This window comes from Tachysurus fulvidraco, chromosome 8, assembly GCF_022655615.1.
Source record: "Tachysurus fulvidraco isolate hzauxx_2018 chromosome 8, HZAU_PFXX_2.0, whole genome shotgun sequence".
Lineage (NCBI taxonomy): Eukaryota > Metazoa > Chordata > Actinopteri > Siluriformes > Bagridae > Tachysurus > Tachysurus fulvidraco.
In genome coordinates this window covers 23,021,083-23,048,807 of record NC_062525.1, presented here as the reverse complement: position 1 = coordinate 23,048,807, position 27,725 = coordinate 23,021,083, and the positions used below count along the sequence as shown (strand labels likewise).

The 27,725-nt window shown below is 42.0% G+C and overlaps 19 non-coding genes across 19 annotated transcripts; all 19 read right to left on the bottom strand.

Moving 5' to 3' along the window:
• Positions 1-709: 709 nt before the first annotated feature.
• trnap-agg lies at positions 710-781 on the bottom strand. The gene has a single exon. It is a non-coding gene; the product is annotated as a tRNA-Pro (tRNA).
• Positions 782-1,400: 619 nt separating this feature from the next.
• On the bottom strand, positions 1,401-1,472 carry trnap-cgg. The gene has a single exon. It is a non-coding gene; the product is annotated as a tRNA-Pro (tRNA).
• A 2,566-nt stretch (positions 1,473-4,038) lies between these two features.
• Positions 4,039-4,110, bottom strand: trnap-ugg. The gene has a single exon. It is a non-coding gene; the product is annotated as a tRNA-Pro (tRNA).
• A 729-nt stretch (positions 4,111-4,839) lies between these two features.
• trnap-agg lies at positions 4,840-4,911 on the bottom strand. The gene has a single exon. It is a non-coding gene; the product is annotated as a tRNA-Pro (tRNA).
• A 619-nt stretch (positions 4,912-5,530) lies between these two features.
• Positions 5,531-5,602, bottom strand: trnap-agg. Its single transcript has one exon. It is a non-coding gene; the product is annotated as a tRNA-Pro (tRNA).
• A 619-nt stretch (positions 5,603-6,221) lies between these two features.
• Positions 6,222-6,293, bottom strand: trnap-cgg. The gene has a single exon. It is a non-coding gene; the product is annotated as a tRNA-Pro (tRNA).
• Positions 6,294-8,859: 2,566 nt separating this feature from the next.
• trnap-agg lies at positions 8,860-8,931 on the bottom strand. The gene has a single exon. It is a non-coding gene; the product is annotated as a tRNA-Pro (tRNA).
• Positions 8,932-9,550: 619 nt separating this feature from the next.
• On the bottom strand, positions 9,551-9,622 carry trnap-cgg. Its single transcript has one exon. It is a non-coding gene; the product is annotated as a tRNA-Pro (tRNA).
• Positions 9,623-12,188: 2,566 nt separating this feature from the next.
• Positions 12,189-12,260, bottom strand: trnap-agg. The gene has a single exon. It is a non-coding gene; the product is annotated as a tRNA-Pro (tRNA).
• Positions 12,261-12,879: 619 nt separating this feature from the next.
• On the bottom strand, positions 12,880-12,951 carry trnap-cgg. The gene has a single exon. It is a non-coding gene; the product is annotated as a tRNA-Pro (tRNA).
• Positions 12,952-14,909: 1,958 nt separating this feature from the next.
• Positions 14,910-14,981, bottom strand: trnap-ugg. The gene has a single exon. It is a non-coding gene; the product is annotated as a tRNA-Pro (tRNA).
• Positions 14,982-15,706: 725 nt separating this feature from the next.
• Positions 15,707-15,778, bottom strand: trnap-agg. The gene has a single exon. It is a non-coding gene; the product is annotated as a tRNA-Pro (tRNA).
• Positions 15,779-17,014: 1,236 nt separating this feature from the next.
• Positions 17,015-17,086, bottom strand: trnap-ugg. The gene has a single exon. It is a non-coding gene; the product is annotated as a tRNA-Pro (tRNA).
• Positions 17,087-18,880: 1,794 nt separating this feature from the next.
• trnap-cgg lies at positions 18,881-18,952 on the bottom strand. Its single transcript has one exon. It is a non-coding gene; the product is annotated as a tRNA-Pro (tRNA).
• An 807-nt stretch (positions 18,953-19,759) lies between these two features.
• Positions 19,760-19,831, bottom strand: trnap-agg. The gene has a single exon. It is a non-coding gene; the product is annotated as a tRNA-Pro (tRNA).
• A 1,999-nt stretch (positions 19,832-21,830) lies between these two features.
• Positions 21,831-21,902, bottom strand: trnap-ugg. Its single transcript has one exon. It is a non-coding gene; the product is annotated as a tRNA-Pro (tRNA).
• A 730-nt stretch (positions 21,903-22,632) lies between these two features.
• trnap-agg lies at positions 22,633-22,704 on the bottom strand. Its single transcript has one exon. It is a non-coding gene; the product is annotated as a tRNA-Pro (tRNA).
• A 1,235-nt stretch (positions 22,705-23,939) lies between these two features.
• trnap-agg lies at positions 23,940-24,011 on the bottom strand. The gene has a single exon. It is a non-coding gene; the product is annotated as a tRNA-Pro (tRNA).
• Positions 24,012-26,014: 2,003 nt separating this feature from the next.
• trnap-ugg lies at positions 26,015-26,086 on the bottom strand. The gene has a single exon. It is a non-coding gene; the product is annotated as a tRNA-Pro (tRNA).
• Between the last annotated feature and the right edge of the window lie 1,639 nt (positions 26,087-27,725).

Sequence of the window (27,725 nt, the reverse complement as noted above, 5' to 3'; positions counted from 1 at the left end):
TGTGAGCATGTTTGGAATTTTACAAATCCTGCAAACATTTCTGTCCTGTTCTCTGAGATCATGCTAAACATTTCAGAGCACTGCTTTTGCAATAATTTCATTAACCCCAATCTGTTGGCAAGGAGACATGACCAAGTTCTTACTGAATTGTGCATAAAACACAAATCAAGCCCATATTAAGTGGCAGAAACTCTAGTTTTGCACGTCCTCTACATGCCCCTAAAGCATGCCACTAGCTGATTTGACTGGATTGCCCCTAGGTGTGAATGAGTGTTAGCATGGTGTCCTGCGGTAGACTACAATCCAACGACCAAAGGTTAGGGCACTAATGCCTCTTTTCCACCAAAAAGAACCGAGTGCTGGTTCAAATTTGGTTCAACTGGCGAACCTTCTAAGACCCGGTTTGCCTTTCCATCGGTTAGAGAGCATCACAGAGCCGAGTCTGACGTCACTGTATACTTGTCACGTAACCCAGTGCAGCAGCGGCAAACACAACAACAACGGCGGATGTTGCTTTACTGTTAATGCCCATGGCTTTGTGAACCTACATTAGCATCCAAACGTGGCGAATTTGGGTTATCATGGTGTACTTTCGCATTTGAGCTACATAAGTCATTAATCTTGGTTGTCATAAGGAGCAAAAGCCAGCTCACTTCAAGATTCCTCTGGATTTGTTCCACCATGGCATAGTCTATCCCACGTAAAGCCAGGGCTCGTCCGGGATTTGAACCCGGGACCTCTCGCACCCTAAGCGAGAATCATACCCCTAGACCAACGAGCCAAATTGCACCACCCTGGGTTGGTGTGCATGTTTGGAATTTTACAAATCCTGCAAACATTTCTGTCCTGTGCTCTGGGTTCAAGCTAAACATTATAGATCACTACTTTTGCAATAATTTCATTAACTCCAATCTGTTGGAAAGGAGACATGACCAAGTTCTTACGGACTTGCGCATAGAACACAAATCAAGCCCATATTAACTGGCAGAAACTCTGAGTTTTCTTTGGACTCTTTATCTATCTGCAAGATACTCTGTGTTTTTCTATTCGATGAGGGTTGCAAATAATTTTTTCCCACAACATGCAATTGCAGATACACTGCCTCTGTGATAAACAGACTGGAATCAATGTACTTCTGTTTCTATAAAATTCAAATAGGTGCAATGAGATGTGCAATGAGATGTGCAAAATGTGGCGCCAATGAGAGAACCTACAAACCTGCAGTTTTTCGTGTTCTCTCTGGATTGCAAATAGGTATGAATTTGGCTTATCATGGTGTACTTTTGCATTTGAGCTACATAATTCATTAATCTTGGTTGTCATAAGGAGCAAAAGCCAGCTCACCTCAAGATTCCTGTGGATTTGTTCCACCAAGGCATAGTCTATTCCATGTAAAGCCAGGGCTCGTCCGGGATTTGAACCCGGGACCTCTCGCACCCGAAGCGAGAATCATACCCCTAGACCAACGAGCCAAAGTGCACCACCCTGGGTTGGTGTGCATGTTTGGAATTTTACAAATCCTGCAAACATTTCATGTTGTTTTCTTTGGACTCTTTATCAATCTGCAAGATACTCTGTGTTTTTCTGTTCGATGAGGGTTGCAAATAATTTTTTTCCCACAACATGCATTTGCAGATACACTGCCTCTGTGATAAACAGACTGGAATCAATGTACTTCTGTTTCTATCTCTGTTACACCTTTGCTGACCTGCCTGCTACATTTTCTACTCATTTGGTGAATCAGTTTAGGCATGTATATATATATTTTTTGCTGTTAGTTTAGCTGTAGTTAACATAGATATCAGATTAAGCAGCCAATTAATCTATTAGATAAGTATATCCTTCACATAGATTTGGTGTCCGTGCTTTGATTGCATGCTCTTGTTATTTCCTGTGTGTACTTTTGCACATCCTCTACATGTCCCTAAATATGCCACTAGCTGATTTGACTGGATTGTCCCTAGGTGTGAATGAGTGTTAGCCTGGTGTCCTGCAGTAGACTACAATCCAACCACCAAAGGTTAGGGCACTAAATGTCAATAGAATTCTGAACCTCTTTGGACCCCTCGAGATACGAGTGGCCAAGCAAGAACCTCTTGACATTGAGCTTTATACTGCAGGAAACTCAGATGACGTGAGAAACAAGAGCCCGCTAACTAATCAACAGTCATTCAAGAGTAAGGGGAAGGGCTCATCTGGGATTTGAATGACCTAACAGATTGGAGTTAATGAAACAGATTGGAGTTAATGAATGACATTGACCTAGCTCCTGTATTCCTGTTTTGATTCTGATCTCAGGTTATTTGTGGTGCCAATGCGAGAACCTACAAACCTGCAGTTTTTCGAGTTCTCACTGGATTGCAAATAGGTATAAATTTGGGTTATCATGGTGTACTTTTGCATTTGAGCTACATAAGTCATTACTCTTGGTTGTCATAAGGAGCAAAAGCTAGCTCACTTCAAGATTCCTCTGGATTTGTTCCACCAAGGCATAGTCTATTCCACGCAAAGCCAGGGCTCGTCCGGGATTTTGCACCCTAAGCGAGAATCATACCCCTAGACCAACGAGCCAAATTGCACCATCTTGGTTTGGTGTGCATGTTTGGATTTTTACAAATCCTGCAAACATTTCATGAGTTTTCTTTGGACTCTTGGACTCAATCTGCAAGATACTCTGTGTTTTTCTGTTCGATGAGGGTTGCAAATAATTTTTTTCCCACAACATGCATTTGCAGATACACTGCCTCTGTGATAAACAGACTGGAATCAATCCAACCACCAAAGGTTAGGGCACTAAATGTCAATAGAATTCTGAACCTCTTTGGACCCCTCGAGATACAAGTGGCCAAGCAAGAACCTCTTGACATTGAGCTTTATACTGCAGGAAACTCAGATGACGTGAGAAACAAGAGCCCGCTAACTAATCAACAGTCATTCAAGAGTAAGGGGAAGGGCTCATCTGGGATTTGAATGACCTAACAGATTGGAGTTAATGAAACAGATTGGAGTTAATGAATGACATTGACCTAGCTCCTGTATTCCTGTTTTGATTCTGATCTCAGGTTATTTGTGGTGCCAATGCGAGAACCTACAAACCTGCAGTTTTTCGAGTTCTCACTGGATTGCAAATAGGTATAAATTTGGGTTATCATGGTGTACTTTTGCATTTGAGCTACATAAGTCATTACTCTTGGTTGTCATAAGGAGCAAAAGCTAGCTCACTTCAAGATTCCTCTGGATTTGTTCCACCAAGGCATAGTCTATTCCACGCAAAGCCAGGGCTCGTCCGGGATTTTGCACCCTAAGCGAGAATCATACCCCTAGACCAACGAGCCAAATTGCACCATCTTGGTTTGGTGTGCATGTTTGGATTTTTACAAATCCTGCAAACATTTCATGAGTTTTCTTTGGACTCTTGGACTCAATCTGCAAGATACTCTGTGTTTTTCTGTTCGATGAGGGTTGCAAATAATTTTTTTCCCACAACATGCATTTGCAGATACACTGCCTCTGTGATAAACAGACTGGAATCAATCCAACCACCAAAGGTTAGGGCACTAAATGTCAATAGAATTCTGAACCTCTTTGGACCCCTCGAGATACAAGTGGCCAAGCAAGAACCTCTTGACATTGAGCTTTATACTGCAGGAAACTCAGATGACGTGAGAAACAAGAGCCCGCTAACTAATCAACAGTCATTCAAGAGTAAGGGGAAGGGCTCATCTGGGATTTGAATGACCTAACAGATTGGAGTTAATGAAACAGATTGGAGTTAATGAATGACATTGACCTAGCTCCTGTATTCATGTTTTGATTCTGATCTCAGGTTATTTGTGGTGCCAATGCGAGAACCTACAAACCTGCAGTTTTTCGAGTTCTCACTGGATTGCAAATAGGTATAAATTTGGGTTATCATGGTGTACTTTTGCATTTGAGCTACATAAGTCATTATTCTTGGTTGTCATAAGGAGCAAAAGCTCACTTCAAGATTCCTCTGGATTTGTTCCACCAAGGCATAGTCTATTCCACGCAAAGCCAGGGCTCGTCCGGGATTTGAACCCGGGACCTCTCGCACCCAAAGCGAGAATCATACCCCTAGACCAACGAGCCACACTGCACCACTTCACTTTGGTGAGCATGTTTGGAATTTTACAAATCCTGCAAACATTTCTGTCCTGTTCTCTGAGATCATGCTAAACATTTCAGAGCACTGCTTTTGCAATAATTTCATTAACCCCAATCTGTTGGCAAGGAGACATGACCAAGTTCTTACTGAATTGTGCATAAAACACAAATCAAGCCCATATTAAGTGGCAGAAACTCTAGTTTTGCACGTCCTCTACATGCCCCTAAAGCATGCCACTAGCTGATTTGACTGGATTGCCCCTAGGTGTGAATGAGTGTTAGCATGGTGTCCTGCGGTAGACTACAATCCAACGACCAAAGGTTAGGGCACTAATGCCTCTTTTCCACCAAAAAGAACCGAGTGCTGGTTCAAATTCGGTTCAACTGGCGAACCTTCTAAGACCCGGTTTGCCTTTCCATCGGTTAGAGAGCATCACAGAGCCGAGTCTGACGTCACTGTATACTTGTCACGTAACCCAGTGCAGCAGCGGCAAACACAACAACAACGGCGGATGTTGCTTTACTGTTAATGCTCACGGCTTTGTGAACCTACATTAGCATCCAAACGTGGCGAATTTGGGTTATCATGGTGTACTTTTGCATTTGAGCTACATAAGTCATTAATCTTGGTTGTCATAAGGAGCAAAAGCCAGCTCACTTCAAGATTCCTCTGGATTTGTTCCACCATGGCATAGTCTATCCCACGTAAAGCCAGGGCTCGTCCGGGATTTGAACCCGGGACCTCTCGCACCCTAAGCGAGAATCATACCCCTAGACCAACGAGCCAAATTGCACCACCCTGGGTTGGTGTGCATGTTTGGAATTTTACAAATCCTGCAAACATTTCTGTCCTGTGCTCTGGGTTCAAGCTAAACATTATAGATCACTACTTTTGCAATAATTTCATTAACTCCAATCTGTTGGAAAGGAGACATGACCAAGTTCTTACGGACTTGCGCATAGAACACAAATCAAGCCCATATTAACTGGCAGAAACTCTGAGTTTTCTTTGGACTCTTTATCTATCTGCAAGATACTCTGTGTTTTTCTATTCGATGAGGGTTGCAAATAATTTTTTCCCACAACATGCAATTGCAGATACACTGCCTCTGTGATAAACAGACTGGAATCAATGTATTTCTGTTTCTATAAAATTCAAATAGGTGCAATGAGATGTGCAATGAGATGTGCAAAATGTGGCGCCAATGAGAGAACCTACAAACCTGCAGTTTTTCGTGTTCTCTCTGGATTGCAAATAGGTATGAATTTGGCTTATCATGGTGTACTTTTGCATTTGAGCTACATAATTCATTAATCTTGGTTGTCATAAGGAGCAAAAGCCAGCTCACTTCAAGATTCCTCTGGATTTGTTCCACCATGGCATAGTCTATCCCACGTAAAGCCAGGGCTCGTCCGGGATTTGAACCCGGGACCTCTCGCACCCTAAGCGAGAATCATACCCCTAGACCAACGAGCCAAATTGCACCACCCTGGGTTGGTGTGCATGTTTGGAATTTTACAAATCCTGCAAACATTTCTGTCCTGTGCTCTGGGTTCAAGCTAAACATTATAGATCACTACTTTTGCAATAATTTCATTAACTCCAATCTGTTGGAAAGGAGACATGACCAAGTTCTTACGGACTTGCGCATAGAACACAAATCAAGCCCATATTAACTGGCAGAAACTCTGAGTTTTCTTTGGACTCTTTATCTATCTGCAAGATACTCTGTGTTTTTCTATTCGATGAGGGTTGCAAATAATTTTTTCCCACAACATGCAATTGCAGATACACTGCCTCTGTGATAAACAGACTGGAATCAATGTATTTCTGTTTCTATAAAATTCAAATAGGTGCAATGAGATGTGCAATGAGATGTGCAAAATGTGGCGCCAATGAGAGAACCTACAAACCTGCAGTTTTTCGTGTTCTCTCTGGATTGCAAATAGGTATGAATTTGGCTTATCATGGTGTACTTTTGCATTTGAGCTACATAATTCATTAATCTTGGTTGTCATAAGGAGCAAAAGCCAGCTCACCTCAAGATTCCTGTGGATTTGTTCCACCAAGGCATAGTCTATTCCATGTAAAGCCAGGGCTCGTCCGGGATTTGAACCCGGGACCTCTCGCACCCGAAGCGAGAATCATACCCCTAGACCAACGAGCCAAAGTGCACCACCCTGGGTTGGTGTGCATGTTTGGAATTTTATAAATCCTGCAAACATTTCATGTTGTTTTCTTTGGACTCTTTATCAATCTGCAAGATACTCTGTGTTTTTCTGTTCGATGAGGGTTGCAAATAATTTTTTTCCCACAACATGCATTTGCAGATACACTGCCTCTGTGATAAACAGACTGGAATCAATGTACTTCTGTTTCTATCTCTGTTACACCTTTGCTGACCTGCCTGCTACATTTTCTACTCATTTGGTGAATCAGTTTAGGCATGTATATATATATTTTTTGCTGTTAGTTTAGCTGTAGTTAACATAGATATCAGATTAAGCAGCCAAATAATCTATTAGATAAGTATATCCTTCACATAGATTTGGTGTCCGTGCTTTGATTGCATGCTCTTGTTATTTCCTGTGTGTACTTTTGCACATCCTCTACATGTCCCTAAATATGCCACTAGCTGATTTGACTGGATTGTCCCTAGGTGTGAATGAGTGTTAGCCTGGTGTCCTGCAGTAGACTACAATCCAACCACCAAAGGTTAGGGCACTAAATGTCAATAGAATTCTGAACCTCTTTGGACCCCTCGAGATACGAGTGGCCAAGCAAGAACCTCTTGACATTGAGCTTTATACTGCAGGAAACTCAGATGACGTGAGAAACAAGAGCCCGCTAACTAATCAACAGTCATTCAAGAGTAAGGGGAAGGGCTCATCTGGGATTTGAATGACCTAACAGATTGGAGTTAATGAAACAGATTGGAGTTAATGAATGACATTGACCTAGCTCCTGTATTCCTGTTTTGATTCTGATCTCAGGTTATTTGTGGTGCCAATGCGAGAACCTACAAACCTGCAGTTTTTCGAGTTCTCACTGGATTGCAAATAGGTATAAATTTGGGTTATCATGGTGTACTTTTGCATTTGAGCTACATAAGTCATTACTCTTGGTTGTCATAAGGAGCAAAAGCTAGCTCACTTCAAGATTCCTCTGGATTTGTTCCACCAAGGCATAGTCTATTCCACGCAAAGCCAGGGCTCGTCCGGGATTTTGCACCCTAAGCGAGAATCATACCCCTAGACCAACGAGCCAAATTGCACCATCTTGGTTTGGTGTGCATGTTTGGATTTTTACAAATCCTGCAAACATTTCATGAGTTTTCTTTGTACTCTTGGACTCAATCTGCAAGATACTCTGTGTTTTTCTGTTCGATGAGGGTTGCAAATAATTTTTTTCCCACAACATGCATTTGCAGATACACTGCCTCTGTGATAAACAGACTGGAATCAATCCAACCACCAAAGGTTAGGGCACTAAATGTCAATAGAATTCTGAACCTCTTTGGACCCCTCGAGATACAAGTGGCCAAGCAAGAACCTCTTGACATTGAGCTTTATACTGCAGGAAACTCAGATGACGTGAGAAACAAGAGCCCGCTAACTAATCAACAGTCATTCAAGAGTAAGGGGAAGGGCTCATCTGGGATTTGAATGACCTAACAGATTGGAGTTAATGAAACAGATTGGAGTTAATGAATGACATTGACCTAGCTCCTGTATTCCTGTTTTGATTCTGATCTCAGGTTATTTGTGGTGCCAATGCGAGAACCTACAAACCTGCAGTTTTTCGAGTTCTCACTGGATTGCAAATAGGTATAAATTTGGGTTATCATGGTGTACTTTTGCATTTGAGCTACATAAGTCATTACTCTTGGTTGTCATAAGGAGCAAAAGCTAGCTCACTTCAAGATTCCTCTGGATTTGTTCCACCAAGGCATAGTCTATTCCACGCAAAGCCAGGGCTCGTCCGGGATTTTGCACCCTAAGCGAGAATCATACCCCTAGACCAACGAGCCAAATTGCACCATCTTGGTTTGGTGTGCATGTTTGGATTTTTACAAATCCTGCAAACATTTCATGAGTTTTCTTTGGACTCTTGGACTCAATCTGCAAGATACTCTGTGTTTTTCTGTTCGATGAGGGTTGCAAATAATTTTTTTCCCACAACATGCATTTGCAGATACACTGCCTCTGTGATAAACAGACTGGAATCAATCCAACCACCAAAGGTTAGGGCACTAAATGTCAATAGAATTCTGAACCTCTTTGGACCCCTCGAGATACAAGTGGCCAAGCAAGAACCTCTTGACATTGAGCTTTATACTGCAGGAAACTCAGATGACGTGAGAAACAAGAGCCCGCTAACTAATCAACAGTCATTCAAGAGTAAGGGGAAGGGCTCATCTGGGATTTGAATGACCTAACAGATTGGAGTTAATGAAACAGATTGGAGTTAATGAATGACATTGACCTAGCTCCTGTATTCATGTTTTGATTCTGATCTCAGGTTATTTGTGGTGCCAATGCGAGAACCTACAAACCTGCAGTTTTTCGAGTTCTCACTGGATTGCAAATAGGTATAAATTTGGGTTATCATGGTGTACTTTTGCATTTGAGCTACATAAGTCATTACTCTTGGTTGTCATAAGGAGCAAAAGCTCACTTCAAGATTCCTCTGGATTTGTTCCACCAAGGCATAGTCTATCCCACGTAAAGCCAGGGCTCATCCGGGATTTGAACCCAGGACCTCTCGCACCCTATGCGAGAATCATACCCCTAGACCAACGAGCCAAATTGCACCACCCTGGGTTGGTGTGCATGTTTGGAATTTTACAAATCCTGCAAACATTTCTGTCCTGTGCTCTGGGTTCAAGCTAAACATTATAGATCACTACTTTTGCAATAATTTCATTAACTCCAATCTGTTGGAAAGGAGACATGACCAAGTTCTTACGGACTTGCGCATAGAACACAAATCAAGCCCATATTAACTGGCAGAAACTCTGAGTTTTCTTTGGACTCTTTATCTATCTGCAAGATACTCTGTGTTTTTCTATTCGATGAGGGTTGCAAATAATTTTTTCCCACAACATGCAATTGCAGATACACTGCCTCTGTGATAAACAGACTGGAATCAATGTACTTCTGTTTCTATAAAATTCAAATAGGTGCAATGAGATGTGCAATGAGATGTGCAAAATGTGGCGCCAATGAGAGAACCTACAAACCTGCAGTTTTTCGTGTTCTCTCTGGATTGCAAATAGGTATGAATTTGGCTTATCATGGTGTACTTTTGCATTTGAGCTACATAATTCATTAATCTTGGTTGTCATAAGGAGCAAAAGCCAGCTCACCTCAAGATTCCTGTGGATTTGTTCCACCAAGGCATAGTCTATTCCATGTAAAGCCAGGGCTCGTCCGGGATTTGAACCCGGGACCTCTCGCACCCGAAGCGAGAATCATACCCCTAGACCAACGAGCCAAAGTGCACCACCCTGGGTTGGTGTGCATGTTTGGAATTTTACAAATCCTGCAAACATTTCATGTTGTTTTCTTTGGACTCTTTATCAATCTGCAAGATACTCTGTGTTTTTCTGTTCGATGAGGGTTGCAAATAATTTTTTTCCCACAACATGCATTTGCAGATACACTGCCTCTGTGATAAACAGACTGGAATCAATGTACTTCTGTTTCTATCTCTGTTACACCTTTGCTGACCTGCCTGCTACATTTTCTACTCATTTGGTGAATCAGTTTAGGCATGTATATATATATTTTTTGCTGTTAGTTTAGCTGTAGTTAACATAGATATCAGATTAAGCAGCCAATTAATCTATTAGATAAGTATATCCTTCACATAGATTTGGTGTCCGTGCTTTGATTGCATGCTCTTGTTATTTCCTGTGTGTACTTTTGCACATCCTCTACATGTCCCTAAATATGCCACTAGCTGATTTGACTGGATTGTCCCTAGGTGTGAATGAGTGTTAGCCTGGTGTCCTGCAGTAGACTACAATCCAACCACCAAAGGTTAGGGCACTAAATGTCAATAGAATTCTGAACCTCTTTGGACCCCTCGAGATACGAGTGGCCAAGCAAGAACCTCTTGACATTGAGCTTTATACTGCAGGAAACTCAGATGACGTGAGAAACAAGAGCCCGCTAACTAATCAACAGTCATTCAAGAGTAAGGGGAAGGGCTCATCTGGGATTTGAATGACCTAACAGATTGGAGTTAATGAAACAGATTGGAGTTAATGAATGACATTGACCTAGCTCCTGTATTCCTGTTTTGATTCTGATCTCAGGTTATTTGTGGTGCCAATGCGAGAACCTACAAACCTGCAGTTTTTCGAGTTCTCACTGGATTGCAAATAGGTATAAATTTGGGTTATCATGGTGTACTTTTGCATTTGAGCTACATAAGTCATTACTCTTGGTTGTCATAAGGAGCAAAAGCTAGCTCACTTCAAGATTCCTCTGGATTTGTTCCACCAAGGCATAGTCTATTCCACGCAAAGCCAGGGCTCGTCCGGGATTTTGCACCCTAAGCGAGAATCATACCCCTAGACCAACGAGCCAAATTGCACCATCTTGGTTTGGTGTGCATGTTTGGATTTTTACAAATCCTGCAAACATTTCATGAGTTTTCTTTGTACTCTTGGACTCAATCTGCAAGATACTCTGTGTTTTTCTGTTCGATGAGGGTTGCAAATAATTTTTTTCCCACAACATGCATTTGCAGATACACTGCCTCTGTGATAAACAGACTGGAATCAATCCAACCACCAAAGGTTAGGGCACTAAATGTCAATAGAATTCTGAACCTCTTTGGACCCCTCGAGATACAAGTGGCCAAGCAAGAACCTCTTGACATTGAGCTTTATACTGCAGGAAACTCAGATGACGTGAGAAACAAGAGCCCGCTAACTAATCAACAGTCATTCAAGAGTAAGGGGAAGGGCTCATCTGGGATTTGAATGACCTAACAGATTGGAGTTAATGAAACAGATTGGAGTTAATGAATGACATTGACCTAGCTCCTGTATTCCTGTTTTGATTCTGATCTCAGGTTATTTGTGGTGCCAATGCGAGAACCTACAAACCTGCAGTTTTTCGAGTTCTCACTGGATTGCAAATAGGTATAAATTTGGGTTATCATGGTGTACTTTTGCATTTGAGCTACATAAGTCATTACTCTTGGTTGTCATAAGGAGCAAAAGCTAGCTCACTTCAAGATTCCTCTGGATTTGTTCCACCAAGGCATAGTCTATTCCACGCAAAGCCAGGGCTCGTCCGGGATTTTGCACCCTAAGCGAGAATCATACCCCTAGACCAACGAGCCAAATTGCACCATCTTGGTTTGGTGTGCATGTTTGGATTTTTACAAATCCTGCAAACATTTCATGAGTTTTCTTTGGACTCTTGGACTCAATCTGCAAGATACTCTGTGTTTTTCTGTTCGATGAGGGTTGCAAATAATTTTTTTCCCACAACATGCATTTGCAGATACACTGCCTCTGTGATAAACAGACTGGAATCAATCCAACCACCAAAGGTTAGGGCACTAAATGTCAATAGAATTCTGAACCTCTTTGGACCCCTCGAGATACAAGTGGCCAAGCAAGAACCTCTTGACATTGAGCTTTATACTGCAGGAAACTCAGATGACGTGAGAAACAAGAGCCCGCTAACTAATCAACAGTCATTCAAGAGTAAGGGGAAGGGCTCATCTGGGATTTGAATGACCTAACAGATTGGAGTTAATGAAACAGATTGGAGTTAATGAATGACATTGACCTAGCTCCTGTATTCATGTTTTGATTCTGATCTCAGGTTATTTGTGGTGCCAATGCGAGAACCTACAAACCTGCAGTTTTTCGAGTTCTCACTGGATTGCAAATAGGTATAAATTTGGGTTATCATGGTGTACTTTTGCATTTGAGCTACATAAGTCATTACTCTTGGTTGTCATAAGGAGCAAAAGCTCACTTCAAGATTCCTCTGGATTTGTTCCACCAAGGCATAGTCTATCCCACGTAAAGCCAGGGCTCATCCGGGATTTGAACCCAGGACCTCTCGCACCCTATGCGAGAATCATACCCCTAGACCAACGAGCCAAATTGCACCACCCTGGGTTGGTGTGCATGTTTGGAATTTTACAAATCCTGCAAACATTTCTGTCCTGTGCTCTGGGTTCAAGCTAAACATTATAGATCACTACTTTTGCAATAATTTCATTAACTCCAATCTGTTGGAAAGGAGACATGACCAAGTTCTTACGGACTTGCGCATAGAACACAAATCAAGCCCATATTAACTGGCAGAAACTCTGAGTTTTCTTTGGACTCTTTATCTATCTGCAAGATACTCTGTGTTTTTCTATTCGATGAGGGTTGCAAATAATTTTTTCCCACAACATGCATTTGCAGATACACTGCCTCTGTGATAAACAGACTGGAATCAATGTACTTCTGTTTCTATAAAATTCAAATAGGTGCAATGAGATGTGCAATGAGATGTGCAAAATGTGGCGCCAATGAGAGAACCTACAAACCTGCAGTTTTTCGTGTTCTCTCTGGATTGCAAATAGGTATGAATTTGGCTTATCATGGTGTACTTTTGCATTTGAGCTACATAATTCATTAATCTTGGTTGTCATAAGGAGCAAAAGCCAGCTCACCTCAAGATTCCTGTGGATTTGTTCCACCAAGGCATAGTCTATTCCATGTAAAGCCAGGGCTCGTCCGGGATTTGAACCCGGGACCTCTCGCACCCGAAGCGAGAATCATACCCCTAGACCAACGAGCCAAAGTGCACCATCTTGGTTTGGTGTGCATGTTTGGATTTTTACAAATCCTGCAAACATTTCATGTTGTTTTCTTTGGACTCTTTATCAATCTGCAAGATACTCTGTGTTTTTCTGTTCGATGAGGGTTGCAAATAATTTTTTTCCCACAACATGCATTTGCAGATACACTGCCTCTGTGATAAACAGACTGGAATCAATCCAACCACCAAAGGTTAGGGCACTAAATGTCAATAGAATTCTGAACCTCTTTGGACCCCTCGAGATACAAGTGGCCAAGCAAGAACCTCTTGACATTGAGCTTTATACTGCAGGAAACTCAGATGACGTGAGAAACAAGAGCCCGCTAACTAATCAACAGTCATTCAAGAGTAAGGGGAAGGGCTCATCTGGGATTTGAATGACCTAACAGATTGGAGTTAATGAAACAGATTGGAGTTAATGAATGACATTGACCTAGCACCAGTATTCCTGTTTTGATTCTGATCTCAGGTTATTTGTGGTGCCAATGCGAGAACCTACAAACCTGCAGTTTTTCGAGTTCTCACTGGATTGCAAATAGGTATAAATTTGGGTTATCCCAAAGCGAGAATCATACCCCTAGACCAACGAGCCACACTGCACCACTTCACTTTGGTGAGCATGTTTGGAATTTTACAAATCCTGCAAACATTTCTGTCCTGTTCTCTGAGATCATGCTAAACATTTCAGAGCACTGCTTTTGCAATAATTTCATTAACCCCAATCTGTTGGCAAGGAGACATGACCAAGTTCTTACTGAAATGTGCATAAAACACAAATCAAGCCCATATTAAGTGGCAGAAACTCTAGTTTTGCACGTCCTCTACATGCCCCTAAAGCATGCCACTAGCTGATTTGACTGGATTGCCCCTAGGTGTGAATGAGTGTTAGCATGGTGTCCTGCGGTAGACTACAATCCAACGACCAAAGGTTAGGGCACTAATGCCTCTTTTCCACCAAAAAGAACCGAGTGCTGGTTCAAATTTGGTTCAACTGGCGAACCTTCTAAGACCCGGTTTGCCTTTCCATCGGTTAGAGAGCATCACAGAGCCGAGTCTGACGTCACTGTATACATAAGTCATTACTCTTGGTTGTCATAAGGAGCAAAATCTAGCTCACTTCAAGATTCCTCTGGATTTGTTCCACCAAGGCATAGTCTATTCCACGCAAAGCCAGGGCTCGTCCGGGATTTTGCACCCTAAGCGAGAATCATACCCCTAGACCAACGAGCCAAATTGCACCATCTTGGTTTGGTGTGCATGTTTGGATTTTTACAAATCCTGCAAACATTTCATAAGTTTTCTTTGGACTCTTGGACTCAATCTGCAAGATACTCTGTGTTTTTCTGTTCGATAAGGGTTGCAAATAATTTTTTTCCCACAACATGCATTTGCAGATACACTGCCTCTGTGATAAACAGACTGGAATCAATCCAACCACCAAAGGTTAGGGCACTAAATGTCAATAGAATTCTGAACCTCTTTGGACCCCTCGAGATACAAGTGGCCAAGCAAGAACCTCTTGACATTGAGCTTTATACTGCAGGAAACTCAGATGACGTGAGAAACAAGAGCCCGCTAACTAATCAACAGTCATTCAAGAGTAAGGGGAAGGGCTCATCTGGGATTTGAATGACCTAACAGATTGGAGTTAATGAAACAGATTGGAGTTAATGAATGACATTGACCTAGCTCCTGTATTCCTGTTTTGATTCTGATCTCAGGTTATTTGTGGTGCCAATGCGAGAACCTACAAACCTGCAGTTTTTCGAGTTCTCACTGGATTGCAAATAGGTATAAATTTGGGTTATCATGGTGTACTTTTGCATTTGAGCTACATAAGTCATCACTCTTGGTTGTCATAAGGAGCAAAAGCTAGCTCACTTCATGATTCCTCTGGATTTGGTCCACCAAGGCATAGTCTATTCCACGCAAAGCCAGGGCTCGTCCGGGATTTGAACCCGGGACCTCTCGCACCCAAAGCGAGAATCATACCCCTAGACCAACGAGCCACACTGCACCACTTCATGTGAGCATGTTTGGAATTTTACAAATCCTGCAAACATTTCTGTCCTGTTCTCTGAGATCATGCTAAACATTTCAGAGCACTGCTTTTGCAATAATTTCATTAACCCCAATCTGTTGGCAAGGAGACATGACCAAGTTCTTACTGAATTGTGCATAAAACACAAATCAAGCCCATATTAAGTGGCAGAAACTCTAGTTTTGCACGTCCTCTACATGCCCCTAAAGCATGCCACTAGCTGATTTGACTGGATTGCCCCTAGGTGTGAATGAGTGTTAGCATGGTGTCCTGCAGTAGACTACAATCCAACGACCAAAGGTTAGGGCACTAATGCCTCTTTTCCACCAAAAAGAACCGAGTGCTGGTTCAAATTTGGTTCAACTGGCGAACCTTCTAAGACCCGGTTTGCCTTTCCATCGGTTAGAGAGCATCACAGAGCCGAGTCTGACGTCACTGTATACTTGTCACGTAACCCAGTGCAGCAGCGGCAAACACAACAACAACGGCGGATGTTGCTTTACTGTTAATGCCCATGGCTTTGTGAACCTACATTAGCATCCAAACGTGGCGAATTTGGGTTATCATGGTGTACTTTCGCATTTGAGCTACATAAGTCATTAATCTTGGTTGTCATAAGGAGCAAAAGCCAGCTCACTTCAAGATTCCTCTGGATTTGTTCCACCATGGCATAGTCTATCCCACGTAAAGCCAGGGCTCGTCCGGGATTTGAACCCGGGACCTCTCGCACCCTAAGCGAGAATCATACCCCTAGACCAACGAGCCAAATTGCACCACCCTGGGTTGGTGTGCATGTTTGGAATTTTACAAATCCTGCAAACATTTCTGTCCTGTGCTCTGGGTTTAAGCTAAACATTATAGATCACTACTTTTGCAATAATTTCATTAACTCCAATCTGTTGGAAAGGAGACATGACCAAGTTCTTACGGACTTGCGCATAGAACACAAATCAAGCCCAAATCACAAAGGGCAAAAGGGCACGAATCCACAAATCAAGCCCATATTAACTGGCAGAAACTCTGAGTTTTCTTTGGACTCTTTATCTATCTGCAAGATACTCTGTGTTTTTCTGTTCGATGAGGGTTGCAAATAATTTTTTTCCCACAACATGCATTTGCAGATACACTGCCTCTGTGATAAACAGACTGGAATCAATGTACTTCTGTTTCTATCTCTGTTACACCTTTGCTGACCTGCCTGCTACATTTTCTACTCATTTGGTGAATCAGTTTAGGCATGTATATATATATATTTTTGCTGTTAGTTTAGCTGTAGTTAACATAGATATCAGATTAAGCAGCCAATTAATCTATTAGATAAGTATATCCTTCACATAGATTTGGTGTCCGTGCTTTGATTGCATGCTCTTGTTATTTCCTGTGTGTACTTTTGCACATCCTCTACATGTCCCTAAATATGCCACTAGCTGATTTGACTGGATTGTCCCTAGGTGTGAATGAGTGTTAGCCTGGTGTCCTGCAGTAGACTACAATCCAACCACCAAAGGTTAGGGCACTAAATGTCAATAGAATTCTGAACCTCTTTGGACCCCTCGAGATACAAGTGGCCAAGCAAGAACCTCTTGACATTGAGCTTTATACTGCAGGAAACTCAGATGACGTGAGAAACAAGAGCCCGCTAACTAATCAACAGTCATTCAAGAGTAAGGGGAAGGGCTCATCTGGGATTTGAATGACCTAACAGATTGGAGTTAATGAAACAGATTGGAGTTAATGAATGACATTGACCTAGCTCCAGTATTCCTGTTTTGATTCTGATCTCAGGTTATTTGTGGTGCCAATGCGAGAACCTACAAACCTGCAGTTTTTCGAGTTCTCACTGGATTGCAAATAGGTATGAATTTGGGTTATCATGGTGTACTTTTGCATTTGAGCTACATAAGTCATTACTCTTGGTTGTCATAAGGAGCAAAAGCTAGCTCACTTCAAGATTCCTCTGGATTTGTTCCACCAAGGCATAGTCTATTCCATGCAAAGCCAGGGCTCGTCCGGGATTTGAACCCAGGACCTCTCGCACCCAAAGCGAGAATCATACCCCTAGACCAACGAGCCACACTGGGTGTGCATGTTTGGATTTTTACAAATCCTGCAAACATTTCATGTTGTTTTCTTTGGACTCTTGGACTCAATCTGCAAGATACTCTGTGTTTTTCTGTTCGATGAGGGTTGCAAATAATTTTTTTCCCACAACATGCATTTGCAGATACACTGCCTCTGTGATAAACAGACTGGAATCAATGTACTTCTGTTTCTATCTCTGTTACACCTTTGCTGACCTGCCTGCTACATTTTCTACTCATTTGGTGAATCAGTTTAGGCATGTATATATATATTTTTTGCTGTTAGTTTAGCTGTAGTTAACATAGATATCAGATTAAGCAGCCAATTAATCTATTAGATAAGTATATCCTTCACATAGATTTGGTGTCCGTGCTTTGATTGCATGCTCTTGTTATTTCCTGTGTGTACTTTTGCACATCCTCTACATGTCCCTAAATATGCCACTAGCTGATTTGACTGGATTGTCCCTAGGTGTGAATGAGTGTTAGCCTGGTGTCCTGCAGTAGACTACAATCCAACCACCAAAGGTTAGAGCACTAAATGTCAATAGAATTCTGAACCTCTTTGGACCCCTCGAGATACAAGTGGCCAAGCAAGAACCTCTTGACATTGAGCTTTATACTGCAGGAAACTCAGATGACGTGAGAAACAAGAGCCCGCTAACTAATCAACAGTCATTCAAGAGTAAGGGGAAGGGCTCATCTGGGATTTGAATGACCTAACAGATTGGAGTTAATGAAACAGATTGGAGTTAATGAATGACATTGACCTAGCTCCAGTATTCCTGTTTTGATTCTGATCTCAGGTTATTTGTGGTGCCAATGCGAGAACCTACAAACCTGCAGTTTTTCGAGTTCTCACTGGATTGCAAATAGGTATAAATTTGGGTTATCATGGTGTACTTTTGCATTTGAGCTACATAAGTCATTACTCTTGGTTGTCATAAGGAGCAAAAGCTAGCTCACTTCAAGATTCCTCTGGATTTGTTCCACCAAGGCATAGTCTATTCCACGCAAAGCCAGGGCTCGTCCGGGATTTTGCACCCTAAGCGAGAATCATACCCCTAGACCAACGAGCCAAATTGCACCATCTTGGTTTGGTGTGCATGTTTGGATTTTTACAAATCCTGCAATCATTTCAAGAGTTTTCTTTGGACTCTTGGACTCAATCTGCAAGATACTCTGTGTTTTTCTGTTCGATGAGGGTTGCAAATAATTTTTTTCCCACAACATGCATTTGCAGATACACTGCCTCTGTGATAAACAGACTGGAATCAATCCAACCACCAAAGGTTAGGGCACTAAATGTCAATAGAATTCTGAACCTCTTTGGACCCCTCGAGATACAAGTGGCCAAGCAAGAACCTCTTGACATTGAGCTTTATACTGCAGGAAACTCAGATGACGTGAGAAACAAGAGCCCGCTAACTAATCAACAGTCATTCAAGAGTAAGGGGAAGGGCTCATCTGGGATTTGAATGACCTAACAGATTGGAGTTAATGAAACAGATTGGAGTTAATGAATGACATTGACCTAGCTCCTGTATTCCTGTTTTGATTCTGATCTCAGGTTATTTGTGGTGCCAATGCGAGAACCTACAAACCTGCAGTTTTTCGAGTTCTCACTGGATTGCAAATAGGTATAAATTTGGGTTATCATGGTGTACTTTTGCATTTGAGCTACATAAGTCATTACTCTTGGTTGTCATAAGGAGCAAAAGCTAGCTCACTTCAAGATTCCTCTGGATTTGTTCCACCAAGGCATAGTCTATTCCACGCAAAGCCAGGGCTCGTCCGGGATTTGAACCCGGGACCTCTCGCACCCAAAGCGAGAATCATACCCCTAGACCAACGAGCCACACTGCACCACTTCACTTTGGTGAGCATGTTTGGAATTTTACAAATCCTGCAAACATTTCTGTCCTGTTCTCTGAGATCATGCTAAACATTTCAGAGCACTGCTTTTGCAATAATTTCATTAACCCCAATCTGTTGGCAAGGAGACATGACCAAGTTCTTACTGAATTGTGCATAAAACACAAATCACATAATTTCATTAACCCCAATCTGTTGGCAAGGAGACATGACCAAGTTCTTACTGAATTGTGCATAAAACACAAATCAAGCCCATATTAAGTGGCAGAAACTCTAGTTTTGCACGTCCTCTACATGCCCCCAAAGCATGCCACTAGCTGATTTGACTGGATTGCCCCTAGGTGTGAATGAGTGTTAGCATGGTGTCCTGCGGTAGACTACAATCCAACGACCAAAGGTTAGGGCACTAATGCCTCTTTTCCACCAAAAAGAACCGAGTGCTGGTTCAAATTTGGTTCAACTGGCGAACCTTCTAAGACCCGGTTTGCCTTTCCATCGGTTAGAGAGCATCACAGAGCCGAGTCTGACGTCACTGTATACTTGTCACGTAACCCAGTGCAGCAGCGGCAAACACAACAACAACGGCGGATGTTGCTTTACTGTTAATGCCCATGGCTTTGTGAACCTACATTAGCATCCAAACGTGGCGAATTTGGGTTATCATGGTGTACTTTCGCATTTGAGCTACATAAGTCATTAATCTTGGTTGTCATAAGGAGCAAAAGCCAGCTCACTTCAAGATTCCTCTGGATTTGTTCCACCATGGCATAGTCTATCCCACGTAAAGCCAGGGCTCGTCCGGGATTTGAACCCGGGACCTCTCGCACCCTAAGCGAGAATCATACCCCTAGACCAACGAGCCAAATTGCACCACCCTGGGTTGGTGTGCATGTTTGGAATTTTACAAATCCTGCAAACATTTCTGTCCTGTGCTCTGGGTTCAAGCTAAACATTATAGATCACTACTTTTGCAATAATTTCATTAACTCCAATCTGTTGGAAAGGAGACATGACCAAGTTCTTACTGACTTGCGCATAGAACACAAATCAAGCCCAAATCACAACGGGCAAAAGGGCACGAATCCACAAATCAAGCCCATATTAACTGGCAGAAACTCTGAGTTTTCTTTGGACTCTTTATCTATCTGCAAGATACTCTGTGTTTTTCTGTTCGATGAGGGTTGCAAATAATTTTTTTCCCACAACATGCATTTGCAGATACACTGCCTCTGTGATAAACAGACTGGAATCAATGTACTTCTGTTTCTATCTCTGTTACACATTTGCTGACCTGCCTGCTACATTTTCTACTCATTTGGTGAATCAGTTTAGGCATGTATATATATATTTTTTGCTGTTAGTTTAGCTGTAGTTAACATAGATATCAGATTAAGCAGCCAATTAATCTATTAGATAAGTATATCCTTCACATAGATTTGGTGTCCGTGCTTTGATTGCATGCTCTTGTTATTTCCTGTGTGTACTTTTGCACATCCTCTACATGTCCCTAAATATGCCACTAGCTGATTTGACTGGATTGTCCCTAGGTGTGAATGAGTGTTAGCCTGGTGTCCTGCAGTAGACTACAATCCAACCACCAAAGGTTAGGGCACTAAATGTCAATAGAATTCTGAACCTCTTTGGACCCCTCGAGATACAAGTGGCCAAGCAAGAACCTCTTGACATTGAGCTTTATACTGCAGGAAACTCAGATGACGTGAGAAACAAGAGCCCGCTAACTAATCAACAGTCATTCAAGAGTAAGGGGAAGGGCTCATCTGGGATTTGAATGACCTAACAGATTGGAGTTAATGAAACAGATTGGAGTTAATGAATGACATTGACCTAGCTCCAGTATTCCTGTTTTGATTCTGATCTCAGGTTATTTGTGGTGCCAATGCGAGAACCTACAAACCTGCAGTTTTTCGAGTTCTCACTGGATTGCAAATAGGTATAAATTTGGGTTATCATGGTGTACTTTTGCATTTGAGCTACATAAGTCATTACTCTTGGTTGTCATAAGGAGCAAAAGCTAGCTCACTTCAAGATTCCTCTGGATTTGTTCCACCAAGGCATAGTCTATTCCACGCAAAGCCAGGGCTCGTCCGGGATTTTGCACCCTAAGCGAGAATCATACCCCTAGACCAACGAGCCAAATTGCACCATCTTGGTTTGGTGTGCATGTTTGGATTTTTACAAATCCTGCAAACATTTCAAGAGTTTTCTTTGGACTCTTGGACTCAATCTGCAAGATACTCTGTGTTTTTCTGTTCGATGAGGGTTGCAAATAATTTTTTTCCCACAACATGCATTTGCAGATACACTGCCTCTGTGATAAACAGACTGGAATCAATCCAACCACCAAAGGTTAGGGCACTAAATGTCAATAGAATTCTGAACCTCTTTGGACCCCTCGAGATACAAGTGGCCAAGCAAGAACCTCTTGACATTGAGCTTTATACTGCAGGAAACTCAGATGACGTGAGAAACAAGAGCCCGCTAACTAATCAACAGTCATTCAAGAGTAAGGGGAAGGGCTCATCTGGGATTTGAATGACCTAACAGATTGGAGTTAATGAAACAGATTGGAGTTAATGAATGACATTGACCTAGCTCCTGTATTCCTGTTTTGATTCTGATCTCAGGTTATTTGTGGTGCCAATGCGAGAACCTACAAACCTGCAGTTTTTCGAGTTCTCACTGGATTGCAAATAGGTATAAATTTGGGTTATCATGGTGTACTTTTGCATTTGAGCTACATAGGTCATTACTCTTGGTTGTCATAAGGAGCAAAAGCTAGCTCACTTCAAGATTCCTCTGGATTTGTTCCACCAAGGCATAGTCTATTCCACGCAAAGCCAGGGCTCGTCCGGGATTTGAACCCGGGACCTCTCGCACCCAAAGCGAGAATCATACCCCTAGACCAACGAGCCACACTGCACCACTTCACTTTGGTGAGCATGTTTGGAATTTTACAAATCCTGCAAACATTTCTGTCCTGTTCTCTGAGATCATGCTAAACATTTCAGAGCACTGCTTTTGCAATAATTTCATTAACCCCAATCTGTTGGCAAGGAGACATGACCAAGTTCTTACTGAATTGTGCATAAAACACAAATCAAGCCCATATTAAGTGGCAGAAACTCTAGTTTTGCACGTCCTCTACATGCCCCCTAAAGCATGCCACTAGCTGATTTGACTGGATTGCCCCTAGGTGTGAATGAGTGTTAGCATGGTGTCCTGCGGTAGACTACAATCCAACGACCAAAGGTTAGGGCACTAATGCCTCTTTTCCACCAAAAAGAACCGAGTGCTGGTTCAAATTTGGTTCAACTGGCGAACCTTCTAAGACCCGGTTTGCCTTTCCATCGGTTAGAGAGCATCACAGAGCCGAGTCTGACGTCACTGTATACTTGTCACGTAACCCAGTGCAGCAGCGGCAAACACAACAACAACGGCGGATGTTGCTTTACTGTTAATGCCCATGGCTTTGTGAACCTACATTAGCATCCAAACGTGGCGAATTTGGGTTATCATGGTGTACTTTCGCATTTGAGCTACATAAGTCATTAATCTTGGTTGTCATAAGGAGCAAAAGCCAGCTCACTTCAAGATTCCTCTGGATTTGTTCCACCATGGCATAGTCTATCCCACGTAAAGCCAGGGCTCGTCCGGGATTTGAACCCGGGACCTCTCGCACCCTAAGCGAGAATCATACCCCTAGACCAACGAGCCAAATTGCACCACCCTGGGTTGGTGTGCATGTTTGGAATTTTACAAATCCTGCAAACATTTCTGTCCTGTGCTCTGGGTTCAAGCTAAACATTATAGATCACTACTTTTGCAATAATTTCATTAACTCCAATCTGTTGGAAAGGAGACATGACCAAGTTCTTACGGACTTGCGCATAGAACACAAATCAAGCCCAAATCACAAAGGGCAAAAGGGCACGAATCCACAAATCAAGCCCATATTAACTGGCAGAAACTCTGAGTTTTCTTTGGACTCTTTATCTATCTGCAAGATACTCTGTGTTTTTCTGTTCGATGAGGGTTGCAAATAATTTTTTTCCCACAACATGCATTTGCAGATACACTGCCTCTGTGATAAACAGACTGGAATCAATGTACTTCTGTTTCTATCTCTGTTACACATTTGCTGACCTGCCTGCTACATTTTCTACTCATTTGGTGAATCAGTTTAGGCATGTATATATATATTTTTTGCTGTTAGTTTAGCTGTAGTTAACATAGATATCAGATTAAGCAGCCAATTAATCTATTAGATAAGTATATCCTTCACATAGATTTGGTGTCCGTGCTTTGATTGCATGCTCTTGTTATTTCCTGTGTGTACTTTTGCACATCCTCTACATGTCCCTAAATATGCCACTAGCTGATTTGACTGGATTGTCCCTAGGTGTGAATGAGTGTTAGCCTGGTGTCCTGCAGTAGACTACAATCCAACCACCAAAGGTTAGGGCACTAAATGTCAATAGAATTCTGAACCTCTTTGGACCCCTCGAGATACAAGTGGCCAAGCAAGAACCTCTTGACATTGAGCTTTATACTGCAGGAAACTCAGATGACGTGAGAAACAAGAGCCCGCTAACTAATCAACAGTCATTCAAGAGTAAGGGGAAGGGCTCATCTGGGATTTGAATGACCTAACAGATTGGAGTTAATGAAACAGATTGGAGTTAATGAATGACATTGACCTAGCTCCAGTATTCCTGTTTTGATTCTGATCTCAGGTTATTTGTGGTGCCAATGCGAGAACCTACAAACCTGCAGTTTTTCGAGTTCTCACTGGATTGCAAATAGGTATAAATTTGGGTTATCATGGTGTACTTTCGCATTTGAGCTACATAAGTCATTAATCTTGGTTGTCATAAGGAGCAAAAGCCAGCTCACTTCAAGATTCCTCTGGATTTGTTCCACCATGGCATAGTCTATCCCACGTAAAGCCAGGGCTCGTCCGGGATTTGAACCCGGGACCTCTCGCACCCTAAGCGAGAATCATACCCCTAGACCAACGAGCCAAATTGCACCACCCTGGGTTGGTGTGCATGTTTGGAATTTTACAAATCCTGCAAACATTTCTGTCCTGTGCTCTGGGTTCAAGCTAAACATTATAGATCACTACTTTTGCAATAATTTCATTAACTCCAATCTGTTGGAAAGGAGACATGACCAAGTTCTTACGGACTTGCGCATAGAACACAAATCAAGCCCAAATCACAAAGGGCAAAAGGGCACGAATCCACAAATCAAGCCCATATTAACTGGCAGAAACTCTGAGTTTTCTTTGGACTCTTTATCAATCTGCAAGATACTCTGTGTTTTTCTGTTCGATGAGGGTTGCAAATAATTTTTTTCCCACAACATGCATTTGCAGATACACTGCCTCTGTGATAAACAGACTGGAATCAATGTACTTCTGTTTCTATCTCTGTTACACCTTTGCTGACCTGCCTGCTACATTTTCTACTCATTTGGTGAATCAGTTTAGGCATGTATATATATATATTTTTTGCTGTTAGTTTAGCTGTAGTTAACATAGATATCAGATTAAGCAGCCAATTAATCTATTAGATAAGTATATCCTTCACATAGATTTGGTGTCCGTGCTTTGATTGCATGCTCTTGTTATTTCCTGTGTGTACTTTTGCACATCCTCTACATGTCCCTAAATATGCCACTAGCTGATTTGACTGGATTGTCCCTAGGTGTGAATGAGTGTTAGCCTGGTGTCCTGCAGTAGACTACAATCCAACCACCAAAGGTTAGGGCACTAAATGTCAATAGAATTCTGAACCTCTTTGGACCCCTCGAGATACGAAGTGGCCAAGCAAGAACCTCTTGACATTGAGCTTTATACTGCAGGAAACTCAGATGACGTGAGAAACAAGAGCCCGCTAACTAATCAACAGTCATTCAAGAGTAAGGGGAAGGGCTCATCTGGGATTTGAATGACCTAACAGATTGGAGTTAATGAAACAGATTGGAGTTAATGAATGACATTGACCTAGCTCCATGTATTCCTGTTTTGATTCTGATCTCAGGTTATTTGTGGTGCCAATGCGAGAACCTACAAACCTGCAGTTTTTCGAGTTCTCACTGGATTGCAAATAGGTATAAATTTGGGTTATCATGGTGTACTTTTGCATTTGAGCTACATAAGTCATTACTCTTGGTTGTCATAAGGAGCAAAAGCTAGCTCACTTCAAGATTCCTCTGGATTTGTTCCACCAAGGCATAGTCTATTCCACGCAAAGCCAGGGCTCGTCCGGGATTTTGCACCCTAAGCGAGAATCATACCCCTAGACCAACGAGCCAAATTGCACCATCTTGGTTTGGTGTGCATGTTTGGATTTTTACAAATCCTGCAAACATTTCAAGAGTTTTCTTTGGACTCTTGGACTCAATCTGCAAGATACTCTGTGTTTTTCTGTTCGATGAGGGTTGCAAATAATTTTTTTCCCACAACATGCATTTGCAGATACACTGCCTCTGTGATAAACAGACTGGAATCAATCCAACCACCAAAGGTTAGGGCACTAAATGTCAATAGAATTCTGAACCTCTTTGGACCCCTCGAGATACAAGTGGCCAAGCAAGAACCTCTTGACATTGAGCTTTATACTGCAGGAAACTCAGATGACGTGAGAAACAAGAGCCCGCTAACTAATCAACAGTCATTCAAGAGTAAGGGGAAGGGCTCATCTGGGATTTGAATGACCTAACAGATTGGAGTTAATGAAACAGATTGGAGTTAATGAATGACATTGACCTAGCTCCTGTATTCCTGTTTTGATTCTGATCTCAGGTTATTTGTGGTGCCAATGCGAGAACCTACAAACCTGCAGTTTTTCGAGTTCTCACTGGATTGCAAATAGGTATAAATTTGGGTTATCATGGTGTACTTTTGCATTTGAGCTACATAAGTCATTACTCTTGGTTGTCATAAGGAGCAAAAGCTAGCTCACTTCAAGATTCCTCTGGATTTGTTCCACCAAGGCATAGTCTATTCCACGCAAAGCCAGGGCTCGTCCGGGATTTGAACCCGGGACCTCTCGCACCCAAAGCGAGAATCATACCCCTAGACCAACGAGCCACACTGCACCACTTCACTTTGGTGAGCATGTTTGGAATTTTACAAATCCTGCAAACATTTCTGTCCTGTTCTCTGAGATCATGCTAAACATTTCAGAGCACTGCTTTTGCAATAATTTCATTAACCCCAATCTGTTGGCAAGGAGACATGACCAAGTTCTTACTGAATTGTGCATAAAACACAAATCAAGCCCATATTAAGTGGCAGAAACTCTAGTTTTGCACGTCCTCTACATGCCCCTAAAGCATGCCACTAGCTGATTTGACTGGATTGCCCCTAGGTGTGAATGAGTGTTAGCATGGTGTCCTGCAATAGACTACAATCCAACGACCAAAGGTTAGGGCACTAATGCCTCTTTTCCACCAAAAAGAACCGAGTGCTGGTTCAAATTTGGTTCAACTGGCGAACCTTCTAAGACCCGGTTTGCCTTTCCATCGGTTAGAGAGTATCGCAGAGCCGAGTCTGACGTCACTGTTTACTTGTCAAGTAACCCAGCGCAGCAGCGGCAAACACAAACACAACAACAATGGCGGATGTTTCCTTACTGTTAATGCCCATGGCTTTGTGAACCTACATTAGCATCCAAACGTTGTGAATTTGGGTTATCATGGTGTACTTTTGCATTAAAGACTACATAAGTCATTAATCTTGGTTGTCATAAGGAGCAAAAGCCAGCTCACTTCAAGATTCCTCTGGATTTGTTCCACCAAGGCATAGTCTATTCCACGCAAAGCCAGGGCTCGTCCGGGATTTGAACCCGGGACCTCTCGGACCTAGTTGATTTTGTTTCTCATTCTGAGGTACGTAAGTAAATATGTTCTAATTAGGAAAACACACTGAGGTATGTTGCATTCACAGAAGACAGCAAAGTCAAACACACAGATGAGAGTACCCCAAAGTGAACCACTTATGAAGTAGTCTAATTGTGCTTTCTTTAGTTAGTATTGGATGTTCTTTCAAATGAGCTTAGCCCTCAGTGAGAATTTAAATCAAGAAGAGTTTTATATTATATATTATATGACTACCTAGTAAGCCAAAAGTTATGGCATTATTTAAAATGGCAAAAGTGGACACCAAAATTTTATGCATGATGTAATGATACTAGTCTTGAATCAAATCAGTTCATGTATGTGTGCATTCTCTACGATCAGTGTGTCCAATGAATGCAATCATTAATAAAAAAAATATTCACAACACAAAGACCAAATCAATAAATGTTTTTTTTTTATTTAGTATTTAATAGATTATTTGCATTAATATTTTGTTTGTGCTATCAACTCTGCTAGTAAGGATACTGAAATTTCACTGATTTTGGTTGCCGGTTCCGCCGATTAACGTTATAGAAAAATGCCTCCAGCTCTGACTGTGCCTGCACGCTGTGCGTGCCTGTGTTTCTCTGTAGACTGTGCCGCCGTGCGTAATGCAATCTAGGAGCTGTGATTCGCCAAGCCTCCCTTATCGCAGTCACACACATTTCTTCCAATTTTATTTTGTAGTAACGAGTAACAAAGATGCTTAGTGGAAATATAGAAGAGTAAAAGTATAAATTTTTTCTAGGAAATGTTGTGGAGTAAATGTGAAAGTTGACATAAATTTAAATAGTGAAGTAAAGTACAGATATGTGAAATTTCTACTTAAG